Source organism: Aegilops tauschii, chromosome 7, assembly GCF_002575655.3.
Source record: "Aegilops tauschii subsp. strangulata cultivar AL8/78 chromosome 7, Aet v6.0, whole genome shotgun sequence".
In the NCBI taxonomy this organism is placed as follows: Eukaryota; Viridiplantae; Streptophyta; class Magnoliopsida; order Poales; family Poaceae; genus Aegilops; species Aegilops tauschii.
In genome coordinates this window covers 527,935,629-527,951,449 of record NC_053041.3, presented here as the reverse complement: position 1 = coordinate 527,951,449, position 15,821 = coordinate 527,935,629, and positions in this window count along the sequence as shown.

Genomic DNA, 15,821 nt, shown 5'->3' with positions numbered 1-15,821 from the left:
TCTTTCTCCCTCCTCCACCAGTCACATGTATGTGACCGGACGTATAAGAAAAAAGTGAGGGACATGGCTGCGTGAATGGAAAAATAAGGAGTTAGAGCGGACACGCCTCGACGCTGACGGGACGCGTCCGCGGACGTTTGAGGGGCCAAATTTGTTCAGTTCAGCCGTAGATGCTCTTAAGCGCATGCAGAGAGAGAGAGAAAAAAAGAGGAAAATCCACAATACACGGGGCTACGGGGAGGTTGAGAGAGTCACTGACGCGCTGGGTCGCTCTGTCAGCAAGAGAAGAGAGACAGAGAGAGAGCCCGCGGGTGAGCTGTCTAGCGGTGCTGGGCCAGCCTGGCTGGGCTCCACGCGTGTGGGAGGGAGAGAGAGAGACAGGGCTGGGCTGCCTGGGTAGGTTTATGTAGGCCTAGTGTTTTTTTTTTCTCTTATGAGTTTCCTTTTTTTATTTCAGTTTGGTTTCAAAACAAAATATGCTGTAAATTCAATTTGGAATATTAACATAAGGTCAAACATAATATATTTGGACTAATGGGAGTTAGTTTTCTTGCCAAATAAAATATAAAGCCCCCTTTTAAATAATTCCCTTTTTGTGATTTTTGGATTGATTCAAAAATCAAATCCACGTTATCAGAAGCTTAAATATTATTTTGGACTCATTAAAAATACTTTTATTCCCAACTAAATTAGTTAATTTGTCACCCTATTCTCGGACTTCAATTATTCCCTAATTTTTACGGTTCATTTTAATTTCCCAATTTTGAATCAGGGTTCAATATTGATCGTCGAGGTTGCCATCAAGCGTCAAACTCCTCAACGGGGCGCGACTTCACCAATGACCATCACCAACGAGACCTCATGTCACACATCAAAGACTCATGCCAGCCTATAATATCAGACCCTTGCAACTGACCTCCCACCATGTGTCATCACCACTGCCAATGCACCTTGTTAGTAGCTCCAACTTGACGGAGACACGGTGAAGCACAAGGGCCCCTCGAATATGAGGGATGAGACCGACTACCAGAAACCAGCCGCGGCCCAAGTCATAATAGATGTAACATTTATTATTTCTGGTGTTCGTTGTACTGTCATGATTGAAAATGAATAGATCGAAAGTTTTTTCGAAAAAAAAGCATTGTTCTTGTGTCATAATACTCATGTATAATTATCTATTTTGCGAGGGAATACTCATGTATAATTGTTTTCGATATTGATGGAAACCGTAGGACTCTGCTGTGCATTTTGCATATTTACCATTTTTGTTTGTTTGGGTGTTTGTAAAGCACAAATGTACAAAAAGATAAACAAAATTAGTTGCTTTTTTCCGTGCCCTGATTCCTGGTTGGATTTGAGAAAGACTCAAGGAAGACATGCTCTTGTTGATCGAGAGTCGGAGTCGTCGTGCTCAGATCACTTCCTGTCCGACTTCATCTGCTTCCAATCTCGAGTCGGATCGACGTACGACTGCATCTGCACTATATACGTACACATACACAGGTCTTGGCGCCAAGAGAGGTTCATCGTTGCGCACGTAGGCTTGGCTAGCTCCCAAAGTGTTTCTCAATCAACGATGATCCATCAGGCAGCGGCGTTCATCGCTCGCCACTTCGTCCGTCTGCAACCGAGCCCGACGGCCGCCGCCCACGACGCACCGCTGGTGCGGCTCTCATGCTTCCACGGCGACGCCAAGTGGACGGAATTCGTCCGGGGCAGGTGGGCGGCGGACCCGTGCGCCTACGTCGACGCGGTCGGCCGGCTCCCCGTCGACGAGATGCCGGACCTCTTCGACTGCCTCTACCGCGGCGGGCACTGCGTCGGCCTCCTCGACCCCGCCTCCAACGTCATCCTCAACGGCCTCACCCTCCTCTGCCGCCGCCGCAGCGGCGCCTGCTCGTCGCCGGAGGAGAGCTGCCTCCCGCTCCCGCCGGATCCTCGGCACGTGGGCAACTGGGGGTCCATCGCCTTCAGATCTTACAATGGCCTCCTCGCCTTCATGCACACGTACTTCCGGTACCTCACCGACGACCAAGCTCGGTTCTACCTCCACCTCTCCGGCGGGGACGTCCTCGTCGCCATCCGGATCGCCGAGCTCGAGCAGTTCGCGGCCGTTGAAGGGGCCGTTGATCAGGCCGTCGTCGGCCGCCACCCAGACCTCCTCCGCGAACGGGCCCAGTTCGCTCTCGCCGTTGCTGGCATCAAAGCAAAGCATCCCATGCCCGACGACCTCCTGCTGCTCTTCCAGCCGGCGCTCCAGGAATCGGCGGACGACATGAAGGCCGTCCTCGCCACCTTGGCCGAAGGGCGGCGCCTCGCCGTCCGTGACGTCGAAGCCATCCTCGCCGTTCTAAAATCGCAGCTGCGTCATCGCACGGTCTGCCCCGGTCTGCAACTCACCTTCACACAACGAGGACGCGGCGAGACCTTGCATTACCGCCTCAACGGCCAACATGGAGGAGGCCTGCACTTCCAGCAGTGCGCGCCATTCAGCCTCGCCGGCCTACGCTCCCCCGAGGCCGTGCGGCGCAAGCTCGAATCCTGCCTCTCGCTCGTCCCCGAGCACACTCCGCACACGCCGGCGGAGGTCGCCGACGCGCCCCCGACATGCGGGCACGTCGAGTACCTCAAGATGGGGCTCCTGGACGTCATCCACGCCTTGTACGTCGAGGCGCTCGCCAGACTGCCGCGCGCCGCGCTCCGGCGTCTCCTCCGCGGCGTCCTGGTCGCCGGGCACTGCTACGGCCCCATGGACCCCGTGTCCAACATCATCATCCATGCCGCTTGGTACAGCGTCATCGCGCCCCCGTCGCGCCCCACCAGCGAGCCGGACGTGCTCGGCGTAGACGCCCTGCTTCGCCTCGAGGTCCGCTCCCTCGCCGGCCTCGTCGCCGCCGTTCGTGCCGCCACGGGCTTCTCGGAGCACCAGGCCGTGGAGCACCTCAGCACCAACCGCTGCGACATATCTTCCATGCTTCGGAGGGCGGCGCCGGAGACACGCGGCCCAGCCTTCCGTCGTGCCAGCGAGGCCGCCAGGCACCCCCTGGGAGAGCACCACTCGTCGTTCCTCGCTTCCCTGGCCTCCTCAGGGCCGAAATTTCTGGACACCGTGAGCTCATTGCTGCGCTCCGGAGAAGACAAAGCGCCGCGCCACTTGATCTCTGATGCCAGCATCACAGAGCTGCAGAAAATGCTAGGACGCCGGTGCTCGCCCATCACCCCACTCCCAGCACCAAGTCGCTTGGATAGTAGTCTTCCAGCAAGGAGGCAATGGCTGGAGAAGAGGCAGAGGTTTCTACGGACAGAGCTTGAGCAACTCCTCCGCGGCTACGCCGATCAGCGCCCATGGGAACCAACATTTGAGCTGGAAACCATCTGCGGCGTGGCGAAGGAGAGCGCCTATCTGTCCTCCCATTGCTACCACATCAACTTCCTCGCCGCAGCTGAGTGTCTAGGAATCAGTCGATTGAGCCCAAATGAGTCTCAGTTGAGGATTTGGGCCACATTCCAGTGACCTGAGAGATCCAGGGCCACACCGGTGCGACTTCCCGTTGTCCCTTCCAACAAAACAAAGTCTAGATACAACGATGTTGAAAAGACATGCAGTTTCAGTCGGGGGGAGGGGGGGGGGGGGGGGGGGGGGGTGACACTTGCAGTCGCGTGCCTTGTGTACACATGCAACTGTCCCCGAGCAAAACAAAGTATACTTCATCGTATTGGAAGACATGCAATTGCACTAGGGGATGACGCTTGCAGTTGCAAGGCTCGTGTACACATGCAATTGCACCCCTTCTCCTGATGCCCTCCAACAAACCAGAAGTCCAGTTGCAACCATGTTGGAAGAGCCTCGCATGGCATCACATGTCCAGGAGGTGGACATGCAACTGTGGGACTAAATGAGTTATAAAACCCACCCTCTAGTGATTTTGTGAGATGGCTTGATCAAGGATCTACATGAATTGTAGTCGGGTACTGACACTCGCAGTTGCGGGTCTAGTGGCAAACATGAAATTGCAATCTACATGGCCCGCATGCAGTTACAACTCAGGGAATGGGCATGCAATTGGCATCCAACAAAAATAAAAAATAAAAATACATCCTTATTGTCACTCCGGCGGCGGTGACACACAAGACAAGCTATAACCCATATGAAAATGCAGCTCGGGGTGGACATGAATTGCAATCGGGTGCCGACGCTCACAATTGTGAGTCTTGTGGCAGACATGCAATTGCAGTCGACATGGCCCGCATGACTTAGGGAATGGGCATGCAATTGGCACCCAAAATTTTGAAAAATAAAAATGCATCCTTGTCGTCACTCTGGCGGTGGCACACAAGACAAGCTATAACACATATGAAAATGCAGCTCGGGGGTGGACATGAATTGCAGGTGGTTGCCAACACTCGCAGTTGCGAGTCTAGTGGCAGACATGCAATTGCAGTCGACATGGCCCGCATGCAGTTGCAACTCAGGGAATGTGCATGCAACTGGCACCCAAAAAATGCATCCTCATCGTCACCCCGGCGGCACGACACACAAGATAAGCTATAACCCATATGAAAAATTAAGCTCGGGGTGGACATGAATTGCAGTCGGGTGTCGACACTTGCAGTTGCGAGTCTAGTGGCAGACATGCAATTGCAATCGACAAGGCCCGCATGCGGTTGCAACTCAGGGAATGGGCATATAACTGGCCCCCCAAAAAATAAAAAATAAAAATGAATCCTAGTTATCACTCCGCCGGCGTCGGCACACAAGACAAGCTATAACCCATATGAAAATGCAGCCAAGGGTGGACATGAATTGCAGTCGGGTGCCGACACTTGCAGTTGCGAGTCTAGTGACAAACATGCAATTGCAGTCGACATGGCCCGCATGCAGTTGCAACTCAGGGAATTGGCATGCAACTGGCACCCAAAAAAATGCATCCTTATCGTCACCCCGGCGGCGGCGGCACACAAGATAAGCTATATCCCATTTGTAAAATTAAGCTGGGGGTGGACATGAATTGCAGTCGGGTGTCGACACTTGAAGTTGCGATTCTAGTGGCAGACATGCAATTGCAATTGACAAGGCCCGCATGCAGTTGCTACACAGGGAATGGGCACACAACTAGCTCCCAAAAAAGTAAAAAATCAAAATGAATCCTAGTCGTCACTCTGCCGGCGGCGGCACACAAGACAAGCTATAACCCATATGAAAATGCAGCAAGGGGTGGACATGAATTGCAGTCGGGTGCCGACACTTGCAGTTGTGAGTCTAGTGACAAACATGCAATTGCAATCAGTGGCGAAGCCACATTTAGGCTGTGTAGTCACTTGACTACACAACTCTTTGGCAAAAATGTAATGCATCAAGTATAAATCCTGCAATAAAACATAAAATTATTATATTTGACTACACAACTTTAAAGTGACTACACACATAATTTTATCCTGGCACCGCCACTGATTGCAGTCGACATGGCCCGCATGCAACTGCAACTTAGGGAATGGGCATGCAACTGACGCCCAAAAAATAAAAAAATAAAAAGCATCCTTGTCGTCACTCCGGCGGTGGCACACAAGACAAGCTATAACCCAAATGAAAATGCAGCTCAGGGGTGGACATGAATTGCAGCCGGGTGCCGGCCCTTGCAGTTGCGAGTCTAGTGGCAGATATGCAATTATAGTCGACATGGCCCGCATGCAGTTGCAACTCAGGGAATGGGAATGCAACTTGCACCCAAAAAACAAAAATGAATCCTTGCCGTTACTCCGACGTCGGCGGCACACACAAGACAAGCTATAGCCCATATGAAAATGCAGCGGGCAATTGGCGCTCCCTCTCTCTAGTTTTTAGACGTGTTGCGGTCCTTTTAATTGCAGTCGGCATAATTACGTGCAAATGTTGTGCAACAAAAAAATTAGTAAAAATGGTGAAAAATGAATATGCTCGTTTATAGACTACTACAACAACAAAAACACACAGACTTTGTCTTCCACGTCTAGTTAAAAAAAACTTGCATGTGGCCATGTGAGAGATGAACGAACTTGCATCTGGCTATGTGAGAGAGATGAACGGCCAGCACGAGAAAATGGGATCATATTGCTCGCTCCTGTCCCCAGGCAAATACTAGCACCGGAAAAAAGCCCAGCCTAGAAGAAAGCCTAAAAAGAAGAAAAGGCAAAAAAGAAGAAAAAAAGAAGACAAAGAAAACGCACACAACACCCGTCACGGTCAGCCCATGGCGTATCCCTGTCCAACACAGATGAAAAGGCAAAAAGGAAGAAAAAAAAGAGAGATAACGGGCCGGTCGCACCACTAGAACAGGCTGATACTCCAATACAAGACATCAGCGATCGTTTAAATCTGGAAACGATCCAACGAACGGGGGCATCGACTGAGACTTCGCTAAAACTCAGTCGACTGAGTTTTAGCGGTCCCCTAAATAAAACATCTTATGAGAAAACACCTCTCGGCTATAAGAAATGCCGTGAGTTTGTTCCTTTTCGTAAAATACCTTAGTCCTGTCCAATCCTGGATGTATATATCTGGCTTATTATTGTACTCCACAATTTAGCATGGATGTATTTGTTGGCATTATATTCCATGTCTCACGCACACGTGTGCCACCACTATTAGCTTCTCTACGAACAGAAGAAATACAGAAGAAAAGGGCAAACTGTAGAGAACATAGTCAACATGTTGCAATCCAACCACTCAATATGATGTGGCTTAACATATACTAGTACTAGAGGGGTTGGGTGCGCTTTACTGCGTCGTTGGTGTTGTTGGGTTTCTTAAAAAAAACTCACTTTGTTTTAAAATTTGAAGGTGTATTACTTTTTGAAAAGTCAAATCTCTTTAAGACCAAATTCATATATAAATATATCAAAATCCATAATGTCATGTCGATATCATCAGATTCATCATGAAATGAATTTGCATATTTCTCTTGTTTAATATTGCGGACCTCGATTTTTGGCTCTGAACTTGGTCAAAGTTAAAGGAATTTGACTTTCCAGAAAACTATTACACCTTATATTTTGGAGCTAATGGAAGTTTTGAGGGTGAGGCCGATGACAGAGTGTTTTTTTATTTATAATGCAGTGATTTGATGATGTGTGATTCTGTGTTATCTGCTAATCAACTAATATTTTTGTGGAGAAATTTCTGCGTCGGTGGCTGGTTTTTAGGTGATGGGAGGCTGCACGGGATTGATATGTTTCTACTGGTGTTGATTGATTTGAAAAATTGTTGGTCCCATCAAAATCGTAAAACTAAATTCAAAATTGAATATCTCAATCAGATGAAAGACTTTCAAAATTAGGGAGCACATTATTGACCCAATCAAAATCGGATGATTTAAATCAAAATTGAAGGGCTCAATTAATTACGAGGCCTTAAAAATTAGAAAGTATAATGTAGACATTAATTGATTGTGAGGCCTCGTCACCTCAAAAATTAGGAAGCATGGTGTTATTGAAAAAATTAGGCTTTGAGAAATTGTTGACATGATTAATATCAGGTGATTCAATTTCAATTATAGACATTAATTGATTGTGAGGTCTCGAAAATTAGGAAGCATGGCGTTATTGAGGATTCCTCGACATATTTAGATGGGAAACACTTCTAATCTATATTCTGATCAGAAGCACCGCGTCAGACCGATGGACAACCGTCCGTTCTAGTTGAATTCCACGACCAATACATCTTATCTATTTGGTCGTTTCCAAAGAAAGAAAAAAAGCACAACGCCTCATTACTAGCCACCCGCATCTGCCGCATAATCCCATCCCGCTAATCACTCACCCGTTCATCCATCCTAAGACCCCCTCGCATGAACCTCCCTAGCTCGCCATGGCACTACTCGCCTTCTCTACGATTGCGCTGCCCATCACCTGGTTAGATCCGTACCTCCGCTTCTCTCCACCTCACTGCCCAGATCCGTTCCACTGCTCCTCCCTTCTTCCTCTCCGTCGATGCGCCCCCGGGCAACATTGCAGGTGTGCAGGTGCGCCTTCCTGGAATTAGATGGCCGAGCCCAACTTCCCCTTCGTGATTGCTGCTTCGACGGTTTACCTCCCAGGTTGAAGTAGCACCAGAAGGCCGAACGACAAGAAGTGGACTCCGGTGTTCCCCTCTTTGAAGAGCCCCTGATCGGAGTTGAAGGTTAGTGTGTCAATCCCCCATGCAAGGAATATTTCCATTATTTTAAGCATTGTAGTTCTTGAGATCTTCTTCCCCATCTCTTGGATTTGTTCATCAGAGTTTGCTAATCCGTCACATGTTTATGTACTCTGGTTGCAGGAAGCACATACGAAGTTAGGAAGAAGCATCACATATGTCCGCATGGCAACAGTGCAAGGGACAAGGTCCTCGCACTTTTGATTGCCGTGCGTGTCACCGCGGTAGATGGTGTGGAGCTTACTGACCATCATTGGCGTCATAGAAGCAAATTCTATATTTAATTGAGACACATGATCATCACCATGGGAGCACTCCCCATGTTATTTGATATGATATAGTTTTTCTTTTTCTTTTTTAATGGAGACAAATCTATATTTGTATGGAAGCAATTCTTCTAGTCTATGAAAATAGTACATGTTGATTCGGAAGCAAAGTATATCTCTCTCGAAGCAAGGCATCGGTTTTGTTGCAAGAAAACAAATTCTGAGTTCTTTGATTCATATTCCAAATCCTATGGATGCAAATACTCATTTCTTCAGATGCAAATTCCAAATCCCGTGGAAGCAAATTCGTATTTATTCCGATGCAGATACCAGATTGCAAGGCGTCTGTGAAGGAAATATGCCCTAGAGGCAATAATAAAGTTATTATTTATTTCCTTATATCATGATAAATGTTTATTATTCATGCTAGAATTGTATTAACCAGAAACATAATACTTGTGTGAATACATAGACAAACAGAGTGTCACTAGTATGCCTCTACTTGACTAGCTCGTTAATCAAAGATGGTTATGTTTCCTAACAATGGACAAAGAGTTGTTATTTGATTAACGGGATCACATCATTAGGAGAATGATGTGATTGACTTGACCCATTCCGTTAGCTTAGCACTCGATCGTTTAGTATGTTGCTACTGCTTTCTTCATGACTTATACATGTTCCTATGACTATGAGATTATGCAACTCCCGTTTACCGGAGGAACGCTTTGTGTGCTACCAAACGTCACAACGTAACTGGGTGATTATAAAGGTGCTCTACAGGTGTCTCCGAAGGTACTTGTTGGGTTGGCGTATTTCGAGATTAGGATTTGTCACTCCGATTGTCGGAGAGGTATCTCTGGGCCCTCTCGGTAATGCACATCACTTAAGCCTTGCAAGCATTGCAACTAATGAGTTAGTTGCGGGATGATGTATTACAGAACGAGTAAAGAGACTTGCCGATAACGAGATTGAACTAGGTATTGAGATACCGACGATCGAATCTCGGGCAAGTAACATACCGATGACAAAGGGAACAACGTATGTTGTTATGCGGTCTGACCGATAAAGATCTTCGTAGAATATGTGGGAGCCAATATGAGCATCCAGGTTTCGCTATTGGTTATTGACCGGAGACGTGTCTCGGTCATGTCTGCATAGTTCTCGAACCCGTAGGGTCCGCACGCTTAAAGTTTCGATGACGGTTATATTATGAGTTTATGAGTTTTGATGTACAGAAGGTTGTTCGGAGTCCCGGATGTGATCACGGACATGACGAGGAGTCTCGAAATGGTCGAGACATGAAGATTGATATATTGGTAGCCTGTATTTGGATATCAGAAGTGTTCTGGGTGAAATCGGGATTTTAACGGAGTACCGGAGGGGTTACCGGAACCCCCCCGGGGGTTAATGGGCCATAGTGGGCCTTAGTGGAGAAGAGGAGAGGCGGCCAGGGCAAGGGCCGCGCGCCCCTCCCCCCTAGTCCGAATAGGACAAGGAGAGGGGGGCGACGCCCCCCCCCCCTTTCCTTCTTCTCCTCCACCTCCTTCCCCCTCCACTACTAATCCAACAAGGAAAAGGGAGGGAGTCCTACTCCCGGTGGGAGTAGGACTCCTCCTGGCGCGCCCCCTCCTGGCCGGCCGCACCTCCCCCCTTGCTCCTTTATATACGGGGGCAGGGGGCACCCTAGAGACACAACAATTGATCGTTTGATCTTTTAGCCGTGTGCGGTGCCCCCTCCACCATAGTCCACCTCGATAATACTATAGCGGTGCTTAGGCGAAGCCCTGCGTCGGTAGAACATCATCATCGTCACCACGCCGTCGTGCTGACGAAACTCTCCCTCAACACTCGGCTGGATCGGAGTTCGAGGGACGTCATCGGGCTGAACGTGTGCTGAACTCGGAGGTGTCGTGTGTTCGGTACTTGATCGGTCGGATCGTGAAGACGTACGACTACATCAACCGCGTTGTGCTAACGCTTCCGCTTTCGGTCTACGAGGGTACATGGACAACACTCTCCCCTCTCGTTGCTATGCATCACCATGATCTTGCGTGTGCGTAGGATTTTTTTTTTGAAATTATTACGTTACCCAACAGTCTGCATTGAGCCTAGACGATGCAAAATAAATTGTCACGTTGGACAAATTGAAATAATATACAGTTGATATGGAAGCAAATTTGCTAGCCGATGTTTCAGATTTAATATATTTGTAAGAATTTGTAACAATGGTAGAAAAGATGTTTCAGATTTCAAATTCTATGGATACAAATACTCATTTCTTTGGATGCAAATTACAAATTCTCTGGAAGCAAATTTCTATTTATTCGGATGCAGATACCAGATTGCAACGCGTCTGCATTGAGCCTAGACGATGCAAAATAAATTGTCACGTTGAACAAATTGAAATAATATACAGTTGATATGGAATCAAATGTGCTAGCTGATAGAGAAAAAAATTGATATGTTTCCACTATTAATAAAACATGAATGCATCAGATGCACCGGTTTGCCACATGTACGGTTTCACATATTGCAGATTTTGAAGCACGGAGAAAACAATCCGTAAAAAAGCACCGATGTATGTGTAGGAAGCATCGATTTATATGGAAGCAAGCTATATACTATACTAGAGACCTACGTTAAAAGGACTAGCAATCAACCTGCTGAAATCCAGCAGCGGAATCACAGGTAATCAGCATTAACTAGTTTCAGTATTGGGAACACTCAACAGAAGGTGCCTTGCTTATCCAACGGGTGCATGGGATCCAATCTAACGCCTTTCTATTGGTCTGATAAAATGCTAGGCATCAGTAGTCTGATGCCTGATTAGATTGCTAAAGAGGGAGTGCTATAAAACACACAAATACGGTTTCTTATATTGCTTCTAAGACACAAAGCCGATTCTTGTTGCTCCAAACAAGATCTAATCTGGCTTCCGTGGCCGCTTCTTATTCCCACAGCTCGTCATAATCGGACCTGAACAAGTCGTCCCGTAAGAAGACCCGTCGAAGAAGTGTCGTGACCTTGGCGACGCCAAGCATCCACCCGGCCGCCAGGACCACTCAGACCTGGGCGGCGACGTAGCTCCTATGGCGGAGGCAGAGCGCCGCGAGCACGAACACGGCAGGTGCGGCCCACACGGGTATCACCTTTCGCCTCGGCCCCAAGATGGGCCCGCCCGTTCAGGCCCAACAGTGTAGATCGGATCCGTTCGCCGCAGAAAAACTGTGTCCGTCTGATCTCGCCATCCAGCAAGCACGGAAACTGCAGCGGCAACGTGCGCCGGAGGTAGGTGGCCTACCGTCCCCGCGTGCATGCAGAGCACCGGCCGGCCCGGTGAGCTCAGGTGCGGTGCGCGACATCCTCGAGGTCGAGGGACGCAGTGGCGCAGAGAGCACGCACCCTGCCGTGTCGCACCGTGCGTGCGTGCCACGGGCTGTAGGGCACGGGGCACGGCCACCGCCCCGCGCGCCGCGGCCGCTCCTTCCTCGCTGGTCGAGTCCGATGTGCGGGGCCCGAGGAGAGCTGCTCGGGGCCACGTCGACCCCACGAGACGGCGCGTCGGGGCGGGGGCCACGCGACGCGCCGGGTATTCTGCACGTCAATTGTTGCATGCATGCGTCCTTTCTTCCGCTCCTGTCCCGGCCATGTGACCCGAGCGGATAGGGACCCGCCGATGATCTACGCGCTCCGCGGGTCCGGCCACCGGCGCGCCGCCACCCGTCTGTCTGTCTGGCTGGCTGTCTCTCTCCCATCACCGCCGTGATGTCACGACGTGAAAAGATCCCGCGATTAATTCTGTAGTAAAAGGCGGGAGCGAGGCAAGAAAACTCGAAGTGGCTTCCACGCCAAAACTACGTACAATTGTGACAACAAGTAGAGTAATATTTTCCAGTAAAAGACAACAAGTAAGCAATCATGAGTTAAATGGGTAGGTGGGTGGGACATGCAGCTTCTACGCTTGAGCTCGAATTGCGCCCTCGACAACAGTAAAATCATAAAAACTAAAGAAGAAGAATCCTGTGTGTAAATTTTGTGATGAAATTACATTTGTGGATGTCTGGGCAAAAATAACAAAATCAACGCTTTTAAGAAAACTACTCCACGAATTTTGGAGTATTTTAAAAGCATTTTTTGGGGTTATTTTACAAGCATTTTGGAGTGTTGATTTAGTTATTTTTGCCCACACACCCACTTATGCTATTTCATCACAAAAATAGGCAATAATTGGTAAATAAGTATAGTAATTATAGAAGAAACTAACTACTCCCCCCTTTCCTAAATATAAGTCTTTTTTAGAGGTTCCAATATGAAACATATACCGAGCAAAATGAGTGAATCTACATTTTAAAATATGCCTATATACATCCGTATGTAGTTCCTATTGAAATCTCTAAAAGGACTTATATTTAGAAACGATGGGAGTAATATTTTGTTGGGTTGATCTGGAGTATTGGGTTTTTAATAGATTTTTATGAGTATTGTTCTTGTATCATAATGCGCGTGTGGATATTTTGTTGGGTTCACCTCGAGTATTGGGGTTTTAATAGATTTTTACGAGTACTGTTCTTGTATCATAATAATGCTAGTGTATGATTGTCTTTGATAAAAAAAATCTTTACCTTGTGGAGCGAAAAGGTCGGCATCAAACACATGTGTGAATGCACACCCGATGGAGCACGAGATTGATGACTTAGTCTTTTTAAGCAATATATCTGGACTTTTGATTCATTAGTGACTATGAAGGACTTAGTCTGACCCGATATATTAATCATACATGAAATAATATATCTACTAGCCAAAAGGCTGACCATACTAACCTTAACGCGTGCAATTTAAACACATGTTCAATGCGTGGGGAACCATTACTTGATGTCATCGTCATGAACAACGATGGGCTGATGAACAATGGAGGAGGACGAGAAGAAGGGAAGGGGCACCAACTGCCTATCAGAGCACGAGCAGCCTCATGCAACCGGGGGTGAAAAGTGTGAGATGGTGATAATGGAGGAAGAGGCGATCAAAGGAAGATCAGATGTCGGATTGGCGCGAATAGTTTTCACGTTGGAAGGATATGCCATGGCGAGAAACCTACCCTTATGTTGAATCTTGTATTAATAGTTATGGTGGCGCGCCTTGAGCTCTCTTCAGTACTTGTAGTCATCTTTAGGTAGTATACGAATCTGGATGCAATTTTTATTATTTCTGATATTTTTTGTACTATCATAATTGAAGATGAATAGATCGGAAGTTTTTTCGAAAAAAAGTACCACCTCCGTAAAGAAATATAAAACTTTTTAGATCACTAGCAAAGGAAGTAGAAATGATTTGATAATGAAACAAGGTAAAAGCTTAGTGTGCCAACTTTTTGCATCGAACCAACTGTGAGGGATATTTGGTTGGCATGCCAAAGAAATTGGTAACTCAATCATCAAACCAAACATGCACGCTCTAGTCCTCTAATAGATTTTAGCTTGATTTAAGCTTGGTGTTATAAGTGGGTCTCAATCCTCAAGCCGTTTGCTGCAATGGTTTTGCTGATTCCAGATCGGTTTAGGTTTTCTTAACCATATTAATGATTTTTTAGAAAAGTACAGCTTGCACTTCTTTCAGAAAAGTAGAATTGGAAGGAAAACCTGCATATTGCATTTTCCATCGAATATAAATTACATTTTTCCGAACACTTAATCAAATCGCAATCGACTTAGACATAGATAGATGCCATCAGTAGATAGGTGATGATCTCCTGTGCAGAACAGAACATACTGAAAGAACAAACACCAACACTCAGTGACATCCCTCTGTACAGCCCGTACAGGTCTGTACTAATTTCTTTTGTTTAGAGCTGCGATCCGGGCTGGAGCTCATCGACCAGCGGTTGATTAATCTACTCCAGCCAATGCATACACGTCAACATGTCAGAAAACAAAACGAAAATACTCGAACCAGGTTGTCGCCATGTACTCAAGCCGATCATGTGCAGCGTTTGACCGTGCGCATGGGCCGCTTCTCGATCGAGTGTTGGGCAAATGGTACAAGTCGCGAGTATTTATTTACCTATCTATCTAGAAAAAAATAAGAAATCTATGACTTGGTATGGTTCTCAAATCAAAGTAAAGGAGAAATTTAGCATTGGTACGTGATGGGCCCTTCGACGTGACTTGTACTAATATCTTTATTCAACTACACGAACCAATCTGTGATTGAATGGTAAGAAAAACAGTGGTATCCCAATCCATGAGGGTTCAAGTCCTGAAGCTCGTATTTATCGTGAATTTATTTCAGGACCGGTTCAGTCTCAAAAAATGTGTAAGGTGGCACAATTATGTAAGTGAAACAAACACTAGCCATGTAGAGCTACTTGTGGCAAAGTTTAGCAAAGTGTAACGAAAACTTCACGGAGGTGCGGGGGCTCTCACTCGGTTGGCCATATGATTGCTTTGCGATTATGTGATTAGTCCATAATATTTGTTCGTGGGTCCATGCATCAGGTTTTTGACAGCTCCACCTGTCCCACCCCCATGTTTTTTTCTTTTCACTCTCGAATTTGAATCTATTCTATCTTTTGAACTGAAATTTCAAGTTTTAATAGTTGAAACTTTGTGATTTTTTTATAAAATTGTCATAACTTATTCAAAACTGGTCTTATTTCAAAACCCTCATCGCAAGGAACACGATATGCAAACGAAAGACCAATTGGACTTTCGATTCGAAAGATATAATAGATTCAAATTTAAAAGTCAAAAGAAAAAAGACATGGGAGATGGGATGGGTGGAACAAGGCAATCGTGCGGCCTGAACACTATGTGGTCCGGCACCTGATTGTTACAAATTCTCTACCAAAGTGTAACTATGAAAAGAAAATACCCTTGTCATTTCTTTTTGTACTCCATGATATTGTACATAGCGGGTTGGCTTCTCTTTTAAGATACCTCCTCTTTCGTGTTTTTGCTAATCTTAGGCTCTTAGCGGTCGGTGTGCATGTCTTTCCTCAATATGAAACTTGCTTTAGCAACAATGACGACTAGCGAGCGCCTTCTCTCATGGATCTTGTGTTTATGATCATATATCATGAGGTCGGCGTGCATCTATCATCTATCACCTTTTACGGTCCGGGCCTCTTTCCCCAGCAAGTTAATAATTTGCATCAATGAGATGTCGAAGAGTCAAATCTGGATTTGATCCCTGGTGGATTGGGGATATAACCACCCACCCTTCTAACATCGAGCCAATGGTAGATCCTTAGCTTTGGCTTCATTGCACTATAGAATTTACGAAGGTCAATATGAGAAAACACAAGGTTGAAGGCCACGATTGAAGGCCACGACGTTGACATAACCAAGTTGACATTCTAAAATAACAGAAAAAGGCGGTCTTGCGGAAAC